The sequence below is a fragment of the Acomys russatus genome, chromosome 23, assembly GCF_903995435.1.
Source record: "Acomys russatus chromosome 23, mAcoRus1.1, whole genome shotgun sequence".
NCBI lineage: Eukaryota > Metazoa > Chordata > Mammalia > Rodentia > Muridae > Acomys > Acomys russatus.
The window spans coordinates 41,229,386-41,246,460 of NC_067159.1; positions in this window are offsets into that span (position 1 = coordinate 41,229,386).

Below are 17,075 nucleotides of genomic sequence, written 5' to 3' on the forward strand. Positions count from 1 at the left end.
TAAGTAATAATTGCACCCAGAGGTTATTACTTAGTTTCCAGCACCTCAAGCTATCAAATAAGATGGGTAAAAAAAAAATGACAATTACATAATACTGCAAAAGAGGTGATTAAGGAACTTACAGAGAGAAAGTGCTCATGGTGGATAATCTGCACTTATTGAGATACAAGCTTGAAGACACACTAAGGAAGAGAATCCAATCTAGTCACCGAGGCAGGTTAGAGTGATAACAGCCATTACCAGGATACCTGCAGCTACCAGAAAATAGAAGAGACAAGACACAGATTGTTCCCAGACAATCTGCGCTACTCTACTCTACCCTAATTTGACAACTTGCTTGTTGGAACACTTGCTTATGCTCCGTCACCAGCATTCTTGAGGAGTTAGTGTCCAAACTAAGAATCCTCGCTTCCCTGACTAAACTACTAAACTCTTGGTCTGACGTTTGTCTTTTGTCACCTTCCATCAGGTGTTTTTCTTTGCTATCACTCTCTAGTTAGCAATTCTAGTGCCCTTTATGGCTGAGATTTTAGAGCTTCCCAGATTATTAGTTTGTGACATCTGTAATTTTTTTTTCTACATTGTCAATGTTCTCAGAAATGCAGTGCCTTGGACTTCTGAAGGGCTCGCCAAGTCTTCAGACTGGATTGATTCTCTGATTTGAGGTTGTTTGCTTTCCCTATGACTCTATTGCCTTTCTGTCATGGTTCACCTCTATAGCTCCTTAGTCGATGTCCCAATGCACCTCTCCATTCTGGTTGTCTCAGTGATGTGTTATTGAATTTGGTTTCTCCTGTGCTGTCCTGTATCACTTTATTGACCTCACTGATGAAAAAGCTGCCTGTGAAAGGAGATATTTTCGAATTTGATTAGTATTCCCTGATATAAGATCTCAGTGTGCTAAAAACCTTTACTGTTACTGGAGGGACACAGCCTAGTCGAGATTTGTTGAGTACAATCAGTACTCCTGTGTTTGCAACTAGTTAAAAACCCAAAACCAAACAAAGCAAAACAGACTCCTCAGTGTCCCTTCAGTAATTAGTAGTACCATGTATGCCATTAGTTCATGTATATCTTATATTTGCTGTGATTTCAGTGTAGTAATTTCTATAAATTTCTTTATAAGTAAACCTTAAGGACAGTGTTTAAAACCATGGTTCTTGACTCCTTATGGCAGTGGATGTTAGTGATAGGAAGGTCTAAACATTTTGACAATAATGAAGGTTTTCTGCAAGTGTAGCTGTCTTAGTTAGGGCTTCCACTGCTGTTGAGAGACTCCATGACCAAGGCAGATTTTAAAGAAATGTAACGGGGCAGACTTACAGTCCATCATCCTCATGGTGGGACTCATGGCAGTGGGTAGGCAGGCAAGGTCTTGGAGGATCCAACTGTTCTACATCTTGATCTTGATCTGAAGACAGCAGGAGGAGACTGTATTTTTTTTTTTAACATTGGCCATAGCTTGAGCATTTAAGACTGGATTCCACAGTGGCATACTTCCTCTAAGAAGGCCACACCCCTCCTAATAATGCGACTCTTTATGACCAGGCATTCAAACATACGAATGTACGGGGACATACCTATTCAAACCACCATAATAACTTTGTCAAATATTAATTTATATTCCAACACACAATAAATCTGAGTTATTTTCTGGCAATGGTTGCTGATGTTGCATCATGTAAGTCCATTGCAGCCTGGCTTCTGAATACACAACATATACTTTTCTTATCTCAAGGGCTCACACCATGCAATTCAGCAAACACTGATGGGACGACCTCAGCTCAGATCTGAGACTAGAGTAGTTATGAACCACAATGCTTTACTGTACAAAAATGTGTTGTGGCTTTTATAGAAACAAAATGGTTCATTTCTGGAAATCAAACATTTTCAATATTTTCCTATTATCATTTTAGTATCAAATTAGTATACATTCATTGCATTCTGCTAGGCTGTTTTATTTTTAAAATTGTTACTTGATTGATGACTTTAGTTTCATGAAAACGATAATAATTAAGATGTGAACCTAAGGTGGTGGCCATGACTGCAGGGTCTGCAAGGTGTTCGTGACGGCCCCAGTGGGCAGCACTATAACGTGAAGGTGACGCCTTGTACCGTACTGCTGTAGACACCGAAGGTCACACGCCAGCAGCAGGACTTCAACCTCAGCAAACATGGTCTGAAGTTTCAGAGGATCCTGCTTGATCTCTCACCACTGGAGATTCGCCACCCTAACAAACAATACCAAGCTAGAGATGGCGCCTGTGTCCCGGAGCCACGGTGAAGGGTCTGAGAAAATGGTCAGCATTGCCTTACAGCTGGATGATGGCTCTAGTTTACGGGACCTTTTCTTTCCCAGCCAGACCCTATGGGAGATTCTGGGGAAGGCCCACTCCCTGAGCTGGAGACTGAGAGATGCTGGTAATAGGCTCTCTTGCTCCCGGTGACGCAGATATAGGCCAGATTAGACCCATTTTCTACTATTTTGTACAATGTGTTTAGGAAAAGCGGTATGCTCAGAATTGGTGTTTATAATTCCAAATGTCAACCAACTAATAAAACAAAAGCAGACAAAAACAAAACAAAACAAAACAAAAAACAAAAACCTGTTCAAGATGATCCACTTACTTATGGCCGTTTGAATGGACGTGTCCCTCATAGTCTCGTGTATTTGTACATTTGCCCCACAATGGTTGGAACCCTTTGGCGTGGTTTAGGAGATGCACCTTGATAAAGATGGCAAGGTAACAGAGCCAGGGTTTGAAGGTTTACAGTCTCTGCCCACTTCTGGTTCTTTGCTTCCTACTTGTGCCACCATTACCGCCTGCTCGCTGCCAAGCCTTCCTGGCACGCGGTAGTCATTTCCTTCTTAAATCACGGGCCCAAATGAACTATTTCTTTCGTAAGTCACTATTGGTAGTGGTGCTTATCACAACAGAAGAGTAACAAATTCAATTCTCCTGTTGCACTACCTATTCTGCCAGGCTTCAATTCTTCGCATAAAATTCAATAAGCACATCCATCTAATTCAGAAGGAAATATTAATTTGTTTTCAATAAATCATAAAACTGCTCACATGACAAAATGTTATAAAATAAATTTCTTTAGATGACTTATTATCAGTAAAAGTCTGATTCCTGTACCTATTTTACATACCTATATGAATGAAGATCGTATAAAAAATTTATTTGTTGAAAAGGGGTCACTAGACAAAATAGCTTAAGAAGTGCTTTAAAAATCGCAGTCTGATGAATGGGCGAGGGATCTTCCTTCACCACATGGACATTTACATGGGAGCTCGTGCTGTGCTCTGAACTTCTAGGTCCTGTGGATGTCTGCTATTTATAAAAGTTCTTCTCATTACGCTCCGTCATTTGATCTCTGTGTAACCACTTCCTCCGTTACTTCTAAATCAATGTGTTTAAGTTTTTCCTGCAGTAGAAAATATGCTCCTTTCAGTTTGCAGTTTGGCAATTTTCATCCTAAAGGCAAGAAAAGCAACACTTTAAGAAAGTTACCATTTCCTGATTGTGTTTTTCAATTCACAGATCAGTTTGCAGTGAGATTTAATGATGTTTCCCCCGTATGTTCCCTGTGATTTTGAACTCTGTAATTTCTAGAAAGTATTGTTCTGTTGTTTAGCATTCGTGTTTATAGTGCTCTTTTCCGGAATGTGAAATTATCACTTTAGCTTCATCTTTTGCCTTTGTGCTGCATAATTTCAGCCTTATTGCATTATCTTCTTGGGGGAGGTTAAGGAGGGTCTGAGCTGTGTAGTAGGACACTGTACTACTGTGTAGTGGGATAGCAGAGTCTATGCTCATAATCATCTCATTGCTTGAGGAAATATTTATACAGTGGCATTACTGAGGCATAATCAGCATGCATCACACTGCACAACTTAACCTGTCGAATGTGCAGTGGCACAAATTAGTGTGCTTATTGTATCTCTTTATGTCTGTATATCTATCTATCTATCTATCATCTATCTAAATATCTGTGTCTAGAGAGATCTAGAAAAATAACACCCCAGGCATTTATTCTTTCCATATTTTATTCCTTCTATTTTTTGAGTCATATAGAATTTTAAGATAATTGTGAAACTGCTTTAGTTCTATTGAGATTAACTCATAATTTTCTAGTATTTTAGATGAAGGCATATGAGCTCTACTGGTGTTTTTAGAGGTATGTATCCTTGTCCTCGGTGTAATAATTTTGCTACTAATTCATTTTGTACATATTGTTTTGCTCATTCCTTGTTTATTGCTAAAGGAATTCCAATTTCATGGATATAACACAATTCATTTATCCATGAACATTTGGGTCATTTCTAGTTTGGTGATATTATAAATAGCGTTGTATTACATTTGTATTCAGAGCTGGAGAGGTGGCTCAGCCATAAAAGGCTAGGCTCACAACTGAAAGTATAAAATTTGTATTCTGGTTATATGGAAATTTGCTGTGAATGGACTATATGGGTCATGTGATAGCTCTGTGTTTGCCAAAGTGGTTGTAATAATTCCCCTGTGAGTAAGCTTCAGTATCTTCAGACTCCTTTCCATTACTCAGTGTGTAGTCTGTGGGAACATCAGTATCATAATGGTTATGCAATGGGGCCTTTCTGCGCTGGATACGTATTCCCTAGTGATGATGGAGGCTGAGTATTCCAGTCATATAATTATTTGATATTCAGATATCTTTCATGAAGTGCATATTGAAACGATTTGTCCATTGATAACTGAATTGTTTCATGTTGTTAAGAAAAATAGATTATATTTAAGTTTGGGACTTAAATCCTGAAAAATACATATTCAAATTATTTCCCATTTTTTTCAGCGTTTTTCATTCTCTTAACAATGTCTTATACAGGAAAATATTCTGGAATTTATACACGCCACAATAATACTGTTTTACTTTACAAATCAAAAATTTTGTTGCCATCTTTAAGAAACTTTTTCTAATAAGAGTTCACAGATTTTTGTGTGTGTGCTTATTTCTGTGAGCACTACAGATCTGAATCGTACAGTAAGTTTTTATCCATTTTCTTATTTATGTGAGTGCTACAGATCTAGATTTTACAGTAAGTCCTTATCCGTTTTCAGAGCACAGCGAGGCTACCTCATCATGCCTTGTATTAACATTTTCCCAATGTAAGCCTGTTCCAGTTTGCCTTTATGTTGCTGTGAAAAACACGCTGACCAAAACAAATTGGAGAGAAAGAGGGCTGATTTCATCTTGCACTTCCAGGTTACAGCCCATCACTGAGATTAGGGTAGGAGTTCAAGCAGTGCCAGTGGCAGAAGCCACAGAGGAAAGCCGCTCATTGGCTGTGCTTGATACTGCCAAGAGTGCACTGAGCCCTTCTACGACAAATGGCAACCAAGAAAAATGTTCCACAGACATGCTAACAAGCAACTGTGGTGTGTGCAATTCTTCAACTGAGATTCCTCTTCTTACGTACATCATGTTAACAACCAAGATCAACTATTATCTCCTGATTGTCAACTTGACACACAAACACATCACTTGTTAAACTATAACCTTTCCTTTCCCCTTGGTATCTCATTGTAGTGCGTTTTACTGAATAGTATTTTACGGACAACGTTACACAAACTACAAACACCTGGTGAGAGGGAATCAGATAACTTAGAAGCCGAGGCAAGAAAATTACGTCAGCTTAGGAGTTATGGGCTAGCCTAGGCAGCATTCTAAGAGACTATGTTAAAACATTGTTATGCAATTTTGTGAGAATATTCATCAGGTGTGCACCTTGATTGTGGGTTTTTTTTTCATTGTCTTGACTTTTGTTTTCTTTTTGCAGACAAAAAAAGCCTAAATGTTAATGTAGTTTAATCTACTTACCAATTGTTTTGGTGTTGTATCAAGAGAAATATTATCAAATACAAGTTTATATATAGTTTTGCCCTTTGGCATGTTATAGAGTTCTATAGTTTTGTGATTAAACTTAAGCTTCTGCTCCATTTAGAGCTAGTTTATGTAAGTTTATAAAGTCTATGCCAGCTATCTGCTCTCCTTTGTTTTCATGTAGATGTCAAGTTATTTCCAGCCTTCTGTCAATGAAGCTGTCTTATCTCCATTGCACTGTTTTTGCTCCCTTGTCAGAACCTGCACCTGGATTTTCTATTTTAGTCAACTGATATATTTATCCAGACTTGTACTAGAATCACGCTTTCTGGGTTATAGTATGTTTTGATGTTTACTATTATTATTATACACATATGGCTTTAAGGGGAAATGCTCATCTTAGTGCACCTTTATATTGTCTTTTCCATTGGTCTCAAATAGAGGCATCTGAAAAGAAGAATTTTAATATGCTCAGAAGCATTTCTGTCCACCACATTTATGATGTGAGCTTGGCCTGCCCAGAATTGTGCCTGCCTCTGATTTTAATCCTCTGAAGATATGCTCTATGACTTTAAGCAATGTATGCCAGCAATGTCTACCATTTTTTTTTTTTCTTCTAAACTCTTTCCTAAAACTGAGCATGTTCAGTGTGGTGGTTTGAATAATAATGGCCCCCACAGGCTTATAAAGTTGAATGCTTGCTAATTAGGGCATGGCACCATTTGGTGTGGGTTAGTAGATGTGGTCTTGTTGGAGTAGGTATGCTACTGGGGATGGGCTTTGGGGTTTCAAATGCTCAAGCTTGTCTCAGACTCCCTCTTCCTGCTGTCTGTCCATACAATGTAGACCTCTCAGCTACGTCCCTGGCACCATGTCTGCCTGCATGCTACCATGCTTCCCACCACAGCAATAACGAACTAAACCTCTGAATGTAAGCAAGCCCCAAGGAAACGTTTTCTTTCATAGGAGTTTCTGAGGTAATGGTGTCTCCTCACAGCACTAGAACACTGAGTGAGACATTCAATAATACACATATTATAGTGACGATGCTCAGGAAAGTGTCTGCCACACAAATGCTTTCTTGCATTATCATGCATCAGTTAACTGAGCCAAGACCTCATGCTTCCTTCACTTAAGAGGACACCCTGCTTTGGACCCACCACCATGCTTTTTTTTATTTGACTCAGATAATAATCACTTACCGTTATTTTAGCACCTGCTTCTTCCTGCTGGCTTCATTTTTCACCAAAAGGATGACTCACCGTGTTCAGTTACTCCATTTCAGTCCTTCGGCTTTGTTTGTCTTAATTTTTATTTAAGGACTCAAAACCACTTTTAAAATAAATGTTAAAAAGAAGTTTGTTCTGGATCTGATATGAATGATTCCGGCTGAGGATTCTAGTAGCCATGAGCCAGATGTGCTACATCTGGGAGCAGGTTATATAAACTCCCATAGTCACAGTTACAACACTGTCATGAGTACTTGTGTTTACTAGGAAGTAGGTTGAGCGTCAGTTTGCTATACTGTTGCTATAGTAGAGCTATGGGCAATCTCTTTCTTAGGAGTCAGATATTGTGGGATTATTAGGTTGCTGGAAGCTTGAGCTCTGTCACAATTAACAATATAATCCAAGAATTTTATTTAGACCAATGAAGATATGATATTAAACATCAAAGCTGCTGGTATATGGCTGATGCAAGGGATCAAGTAGGGTTCACTATGACTTTTTGTTGTTTATTTGCAACCTTCTGTTTCTTCACAATTATGACATTCTGTTTAGTCACTTCTCAACAGTCTGTGAGCTCTTACAGGCTTTCTGACAGAATTACAGGCTTTCCGACAGAATTTAGTTCACAGTACCATAATAAATGTAGTTTGTTCAATGACCTCTACAAAAAAACTTACCATATTTTGCATAAGATCACAATAAGCTTATAATCAAAGTGGAAAGCACTGTTGAGACAAAACTGAGTTCTACATAGTCATGAACGTAGACTATTCCCCATTTGTTTAGTATATTTTACATTTATTTTAACAAACTTCTGTCACACTCCTCCTAAGAATTTTATCAGACTCTGTTAAGTTTATACCAAAATATTTAACAGTGTGAAATGTCAGTGGCATTGTACTTGACTTTGCCATATGCCTTAGTTGGGGTGACTATAGCTGTGATGAAATACCAACTCCAAAGCAATTTGGGGAGAAAGAGTTTTTATTTGTTTGTTTGTTTGTTTTTTGTTTTGTTTTGTTTGGCTTACATGTCCATATCATGGTCATCACTGGAAGAAGTCAGGACAGGAACTGAAACAGGGCAGGAATCTGGAAGCAGGAGCTGATGCAGAGACCATGGAGTGGCATAACTCACTGGCTGACTCCTTATGGTTTGCTCAGTCTGCTCTCTTATAGACCCTAAGATCACCAGCTCAGGGATGTAGCCACCGGCAATGGCCTGGACCCTCTGACACTAGTCACTAATTAGGAAAATGTTTGCCTCCAGCCCAGTCTTATAGATGCATTTTGTTAATTGAGGTTCCCTCCTCTCAAATCACTTTAGCTTGTGTCAAGTTGATATGAAACTCTTTGTCTCATCATATTTATCCTTAACATCCTTTAAGTTCAGTAAGTTCCTTTTTATTTTCAAGAATTTATTTTGCCAGGTAAGATTACTTTTTCCTATATTATTATATCTTTTATGGGCAAAGACAAATTCGTTTTTATCTTTTCCACCCCTCCCTCCTTTTCGATGTTTCACTAAGACATGCTTGTATATTATAATAGATATTGTACATATTACTTTTGTTTGTGTGGAGAATTTTGTGTGTCTGAATGCATTCTTGAGAGGTATGCTGCAAGCTCATGTTATTTGGTAATTTATTTATTTAGCTATTTGTTCTTAACATGGGGATTGTTCTGGGTATTGTAAGGTAACATTGAACCAGACTTTAGTCCTATATGAACTTCTCCAACTGCTTGCTGTTCTTTTGATTAGGATTCCAACTCAGTCTTATGAACAGCCTTAGCCAAGCCTCTGTCACATGCTTTTATCAGTATGCATGGTTTGTCAGCTTCAGCGCTGTAGTCATTTTAAATGGATAATTGAGTGTTGTGGAGATCTTTACCATGCATTGTAGAATGTCTAGTAGCACCATTTGTCCACGTCTATTCATCATATTTCCAAATGCAGCTCAAGGAGAAAACCTGCTCCCCAATGGGAGCTACTGCTCTAATGTTTCAATGCAACCCTCCATGATCTCTGGTAGTTTTCTTTCATGCTCTTGTTGTTTCATCCTCCCCTGTAGGGTCGAGGAGACCTCTGAAGGAGTCTTGAATGCCTTTATATGTACCCATCTCTTTGTCTCCTTGTCCTATCTGTCCTAGCCCCACTGTTCTACCTCTTGCTTGGGTCCCTGCTCTGTATCCCAATGTTACAGGACAGGCTAGCTTCTCCTGTGTTTGTCCTTCATTTACCACTTCCCTGAAACCTGCAGTAGGCAGGGAATTGGACAAAAGTAGGGGTGAGCTCATATATTTTCATCTTAATGAATCACTCTATGGGTTCCCAGGCCAGACGAGGGATGGTAAAGTGTTACCCATACCCCAGATATCTCTAAGAAGTGGTGCTTGTCACTACCCAAATCAGGCTTGGACCTACTCCACTCCATAGAGGCAAAGGACACATCAGGTGGAAACTTCAGACTTCATGTCCCCCACTGTTAGTCTCACTTAGGGTCACTCCCATAGACTCCCTGGAGTCGAAGAGGGAGGAATGGGGCGAGAAGAACATGAGGGTGGGACTGGGAGGAGAGAAAAGAAGGGGCTGGGGTCAGACTGTAAGGTGATTAAATAAATGATAAAAATTTCTATGTTTCAGATAAGAGAATAAGTATAGTTCCCATTACTCAATATTAGCAAGAAATAGAGTTCTTATGAACATAGTCATATAGACATTACACATGTGCATGAATGAGAGAAGGCAGGAGCTGAAGGAAAAAGGGTAAGGGAAGATACATTCATTTTACATTGTTGTTCTAGCATCTTTGAACACCTTTATTTCTATTTTATTTTTCTTGGTTAGCTCTCTTTACTTAGGTGAGCACAACACACAGTGCTGTAACATTTATTTTAATCACATGAACATCTAACTTATTAAAATATTTATCCAAGGAGAATAGGCTTACAAACCTTTCTATCTTGGAATAAAACCTAAGAACTTACTTATCTAACCTGCTTGCTGAAGTAACTATTTTTTTTCTATCATTAGTTTCTGCATGTTTAGCAATAAGATAATGAGAAAGAAGAGTCTTGATACCCTATGAGCATATACAGGGGGAAGAAGTCCCCCTTAGTTACAGTCATAGGGGAGGGGAGTAAGGGGAAAATGGGAGGGAGGAATGGGAGGACACAAGGGAAGGGATAACCATTGAGATGTAATATGAATAAATTAATAAAATTTAAAAAAAAGAAATGAACACGAATCAAAGGTTGGATATTGAGCTTGCATTAGTGTTCAACATCTAGAGTCAGAATTTCAAAAGGAGAATTAGCAGAAGTGAAGCAAGTGTTCGCAACTGACACAGTGTTTCTTAATTTCTTCCCACAACAGCAAATACATGTACATATTGCTTTCTTTTGTAACATCTAATCTACCCAGCATCTTCTAAGATACTATTGAGTCACTTATTTCTTGGCGTTTTCTGCTTGCTCTTGAGAGTTTTCAAACTCTGCCCTATGCACCCTGAGTTGGCATCACTGGATAATGTTTTTGCTTCTGAGAAGCTCCGTCCAAGTTGCCACTCTTCTATTGGAGCTTAAGATCAAGGTTTTCTGAGAAGAAACTACTTTTGATGCAACAAACTAATCTGTAGGCACTTGTAAGGAGCACTTAAACATTTTCTACTGTATGCCTCCTCGTGTTTGTGTTTTAGCATGGATTCTCGCCTGTTTCCTCTGCACCAGGCATCACTTCATAGTGGTACAGCGAGAGCTTCAGTGAGATTTGTTGTGTTACAACATAATAATAAGGGTTGGGGGGCACAAGGAGATTTTTGTGACTTTGGAGACACCGCATCTAAATACTTTTATTCTACTTACTATAGTGGATAGAAACTTGTGGGGAGCCTAATTAAGTGAAGAGCACTTATAGGATGAATACAATGTTTTGTATCTTTGTAAAGAGAATACAGAATGGCTTAAAAGAATTCATCAATCCAAAAATTTTTCCCTTGAAAATGAAAGAGCAGTTTTCAGAATGAACTAAACCATGTTAGAAATGGCAAAAATATAAAATTGTCTTTTATAGGAACAAGCTAAGTACACATTGCACCTACATGCAATCTGTCACCCCAGAACAGCGTTTTACAGAGAACAGGATGCGCAGCTGTGTGTTCATAACACAGTGCAGTTTCATCATCCCACAGAGCACCCAGGAGCTTCCAGAGTGTGTGCAGCGAGCACAGCCTGAGTTGGCATTCCCAGGTAATTTTTTTTTTCTTTAGACATGTTCCAAGTTGCTATTCTTTTATTGGAACTAAAGATCAAGTAGATAAACCACTGGCAATCTATGAAGTCTGCCCTTCTGGGTCTAATTGCTTTGTTCTTTTTCTTTTTATTAGTTCTCTGAGTTGTACTTTGTACAGTGTATTTTGATCATGTTCACTCTCTTTCTCTCAACATTTCACAGATACACCTGACCTTCCCTTCGCATCCAACTTTTCATTGTTCCTTGTTCTTGTTACCTTTCTTTTTCTTAGGGCCAATTTGTGATGCACAAATATGTTTGGTTGTGTGGCCTTGCACTGAAGTGTGATTCACTTATCAAGGGCTAAAGTTTTAGAGAAGTCTTACCCCTTTCTCCCTGCAGCTAAGAATTTCTAATTACTCAGTAGAGGTGGAATAGCATACTCAACTTCCCTTCCTTTGCTGGATGTAGGCTGATACAGGTTTGCAGGATCTTATGCATGGTGGTACATACATTGTGAGATCAGGTGTGCAGCTGCCATGCTGTGTCCTCAAGATGCTGTTTTCTTGTCGGCATCTACTGCCTCTGGTACTGGCATTCTTTCAGCCCCTTCTTCAGCGAGGAACCCAAGGGTTGCAATATTTATGTCCCATTAATGGCTGAGAATTCACCAGTATTTCATTCTCTGCACTTCGGCCAGTTGAGCTTCTCTGTGTTGATTATCTTCTACTAGGAACAGCACTCTTCTGATGAGATTTGAGAGATTATTTATCTGTAAACCTAATGATAGGTCATTATTGGCTAGTTTAATACTGTGACCATTTAGAATTATTATCATTCCAAGAACCTTGGACTAGACAGATGAGAGACCCTAGGGGAGAAGCTAATACTATTTTACTTTGTACTTACCGTTTACTTTAATATTTCAGGTTTATTTTTTTCAAGACAAGATCTTACTAAGTATCTCTGGCTGTCCTGGAACTCACTGTATAGACAAGGCTGGCCTGAAACTAATAGATATTTTCCTGCCTCTGTTTCCTAAATGCTAAGTTTAAAGGCATGTTTTGCTATATTTTCTTAGCAGTTATTACTGTTTCAATAAAAATTACCAAGAGACATTTTCAAATGAATTGTGTGCATTCTATAAATATTACTATTTTTATATTCTTCTATTACATTTAAATAGAAAATTTTGATTATATAAGAAGCAAACACAATTGTTGTTATTGTGTTTTGTTTGTTTACTTGTAACCTCAGCTGTCTTCAGACTCATTGTGAGCTAAGGATTACCTTGAACATCGGAACCTCTTACCTCTATCTACCAAACACTAGGGTTACAGGTACAACCCACTGCATTTAAAAAAAAAAATGCCTTTGAAGCACTACATGGGAATAGCTCTAAGACTGGCTGAGATACGAAGGTTTATGCATAGACAAGACTTCATGTTGAGCACAGATTCTCTGTGACTTATAATGAGTATGGCACGAAGGAAGATTTGCAGATGTCTTACTTCTGTTCATACAATGAGCAGAGAACCAGCCTTGATTGCTCTGTGCATCCTGCACACCTCATACCATCACAATGTCAGAACTGTATAACGCTTGTGAGAAATTGTGTTTTCAGAACAAAAGAACCGGATGCCAACACTGGATCAGACCTGACAGGATTCATTCCTCTCAACAGGCTGGATGCTGACATCCTGCACCCTCCATGTTCCAGCCCCAGGCGCCTCAGTTGCTGTTACCCATCAGAACAGGACAGCTACCAGGAGAGTGTTGTAGAAAGCTTCTAGTCTCAGTTGGTCCAGCAGTTCAGACTGTCCCACACAGGACTCCTATTAAGACAGGAATTTCACAAATTTTGAAAAATGAACTACAAATTCTATCCCTGGCTTACTTAACCATTTCCCCCCAAATAAATTTGGGAGGGGAGTCTGAAGAAACTTTAAGAGAATGACTTTCAATTTCCTATAAGGGGCTTGGATACATTTCTGTTTCCTCTCTTGGTCTACAGATGCTTATTTTCATTGGGAATTGCTTATAAGTATTATTGATCTTTTATAGAGAAGAAGTTAGGTTTGATTCAGGGATGTATCTCTTTTCTTTTATCTTTCTTTTGTAGGTAAGAAGATAGGAGCTGAAGATAAAGAAAGGGGGATATAGAAATATAGAGGGAGGATAGAACAAAAGGTAGATTATGAATCTATTCTTCATCTCAGGGCTCTAATTGTTACTCACAAAGGTTATTTTTTAATTCAATAGTATTGAATTTTGTATATTGATTCAAATCATGCTTATGTCAAAAGCTAGTCTAATTTTATCATAAGAATATATATTCTAACCAGGCGGTGGTGGTGCATGCTTTTAATCCCAGCACTCGGGAGGCAGAGGCAGGTGGATTGCTGTGAGTTTGAGGCAGCCTGGTCTACAAAGAGAATCCAGGACAGCCAGAACTACACAAGAAACCCTGTCTTGAAAAACAAAAAAAAAAAAAAAAAAAAAAAAAAAAAAAAAAAAAAAAAGAAAGAAAGAAAAGAAAAGAAAAGAAGAAAAAAGAATATATATTCTAGGTCTAATAGATATGAGTCTATAGATAAATAAGGTAAAATAGTTAAATAAGGTCTTCAAAAACCTCAGAGACCTACAGAATATGGCATTTAAATATGTTTTTATTATTCTAAAAATTCTTTGACAACAAGACAAGGTAACTGCTGGCAACACTCAGCCTGCCTCAAAGAACCTCCTTTATGGAGTTCACTTCAAATGTGCCAGAATAGCCACTGGACAAAATATCCTTCTTTCTGCCACAGACAGAATTCTGACTAAAAATGGGCAAATGTAAATGCAAGCAGAGTCGATGGCCAAACTCTAAAAAAAAGTCCTCAATAATTCCTGCCTCATAAATATGTCTGTCAGATATATTGGGCCAGAAGCTTGAAGGTGATGCTCCCACTTTATAGAGAGTGTTGGGTGACTGTTCAGGCAGTAAACTGTCTCAGTAATTTTTTCGTTTTGGAAGCTGCTAATCTGCATTCTGGGTTCACTCAGGTATTTAAGTTTTATCCCTTCTCAAGTCTCTGATGGGTTTGAAGACCAGATATTTTAGTTTTTCAATTAAGCTTACTAGGTTAGGGGTTAAGATGTTTTTAGATCAAGATAGATATTTTAAGTTAGTAGAGATGAGATGTGGTAGATATTAATGTCCATTAGACAGAACAAGATAGGAAATATGCTTACTCCAAGTTCGCCAAATACAAATAAGCCAAAACACTATGGAAATAACATTTATATAATTCCTGATTGTCTCATGATTTTTCCTGCTGTATGTAGTTTATTTTATTCATGTGTAAAAATATAAATGTATATGTTAAAAACGAAGCATAATAAAATATTTTAAAAGAGGCCTAGGGGGAAAATAAATCACGTCCCTGGATAGTAGAAAATATTCATTTGTTTAATATATGCAGAGATTTCCCATGTCATTATATTGTCATAACTACTCACTAGTCCAAATTATCCTTACTTTACACACATACTGTTGATATTTTTCAAAATTATTCTAAGTTTTTCATTTAGCTGCATCCTTTTCAGTCCTTGTTGTTTTGCTTTCCTTTCTGTAATTGTATTATTATATTATATTATATATAATAAATATTAATTGTTAGTGGTGTGTGTGTGTGTGTGAACATGCATGCACTCACCTGTGTGACAGTGTGCAGATGCCCTTAGAGGCCAGAAGAGGGTTATCAGATCCCGTAGAGTGGGAGTTACAGTAATTTTGAGCAATCTCAGTGCTAAGAAATATTGGAGGATACAACAAGTGATGAACCATCCCTCTCCCCAGCCCTAGTTTTAGTTTTTTGATAGATTAAAAAAAGTCAATGATTTTTAAGGGGAATCCACAACTTATATTTTCACATTGCTAATAGTAGAAAATAAAAATGATAAGAACAAATTTCAGAATATTGCAACTTGCTCAAAAAAAAAAAAAAAAAATGAGGCCCAAATCAATCACATAGCCTTCCATATAACTTTGAAGTCGTTATCATTTAAGCAGGCTGGTGAGACTCTTGCATCAAAGTTAACATGGAGAATAGCTGACAGTTGGCTAGCATGGAAACCCCACTGTCCTTCGGACTGAGAAGAGGTGGTGTAATTCTTGATGTGTTGTCTCACTGAAGTCTGTGGTCTAGGAGATGGTTTTGGCATATGCATCTTGCTGTGTTTGCAGATATTTTAAATACCTCATGTGGTAAATCCATTTATTGCACCATCTCTTGTAAGAATTTATGAACTTCCACAGACAGATGGGACTAAAGATCACTGGAGAATGTGAATTCTGGATTTTGGAGTCTAGGTACTAATCAATCCTGGAGTTTAGATTCTTAATAAAGAGGACTGAAACTAACCCAAAACTTTAAACTCATGATTCTCCTGCCCCAGCCTCCCCAGTTCTTGGATGATAGGTGTACGTTTTTAGGTCTTGTTCCAAAATCTTTTACAGCTTAGACTAAAATTAGACACAAACATACACACATATGCAGACACATCACAATCACCAACACGCCACACTACACCCAGTTGAAGCATTTCAAAATAAGTTGGTGCATAAGAAATGATACTGCAAAAATTTCAGGTTCACTCTTCGAAACATGCTTTGCTTCATTTTATTTTTTATTAATTTTACTTTATCTGTATCTCATAAAGTTTACATCTGTAGTTTGTACTAAGCAGCAGATAAAAGCCAGCTCTCCATCTGGTGGCACTGTTGGGAGGTGGTGGGCAAAGGATATGGGGCACAGTTGAAGAAAGTACATCACTGAGAGCATGTATTTGAAGGGGAATTTGAGATGTCTTTCTCCTCCCTCCGTTTCTTCTGCCACACCTCTTTTTTGGCCTTAAGATGCCAACAGTTTCCTCTGCCACATGTTTCTACTCTTATGCTTCTCTACTTCCCCGTAGTCCTTCCCACACTGCCAGGCCTCAGAGATCTTGAGCAAAAGTAATTTTCCATGGGACTGCACTTGCAGAGTAAGTGAATCTGGCTTCCAAGCACCTAATTCAGGAAGCAAACAAACCCCTACATCCTCAGCCTCAAGGATGCCAGCACCTTTTCCTGGCTTCTGTTTGCATCAGACACTTAAGCAGGGCATATGTATACACAAAAGCCCTCATGTATATTCATAAAACTAAACTGAAAGAATTCTACTTTGAGCTTTTTGACTGACATTTGACACAGTGATGGACAGTTGACTGATGTATAGCTCCTTCATGCCAAAATGTTCACTTCTGACTTATGATCAGTCACCAAACTAAATGTAATCATGTAGTTTCATACTCAAGGTCTCATCTCATTCACTGGCTAAAATTTATTTTTTTAATTTCTGTTTTGTATGTATTTAGTTGAATACTTTATAGTCTAGGCTGTCCTGGAACTTACTAGGCATCCCAGGCTGATTTCAAACTCATGGCACTCCTTCTGAGAGGATAAGTGTGGCACCATGAATGTAAACTTGTTAAACTTTAGCTTTTATACTCCCAAAAAGGAGTATTTACTCCAACAAATCTTCCTTTCACTCCAATAATTCTTTTTCTCTATTGCAATAAGAATTGTTCTTTATCTTCCCTGATGCTGATAACTCCAGTTTTCCATTGCTCTCCCATTACTTCCATGTGGCCAGCTTACATGCTTACATGCTAAACAGAGACGAGGTAGGGGTGGGATGGATAGTAAGGAAACACTAGACAGTT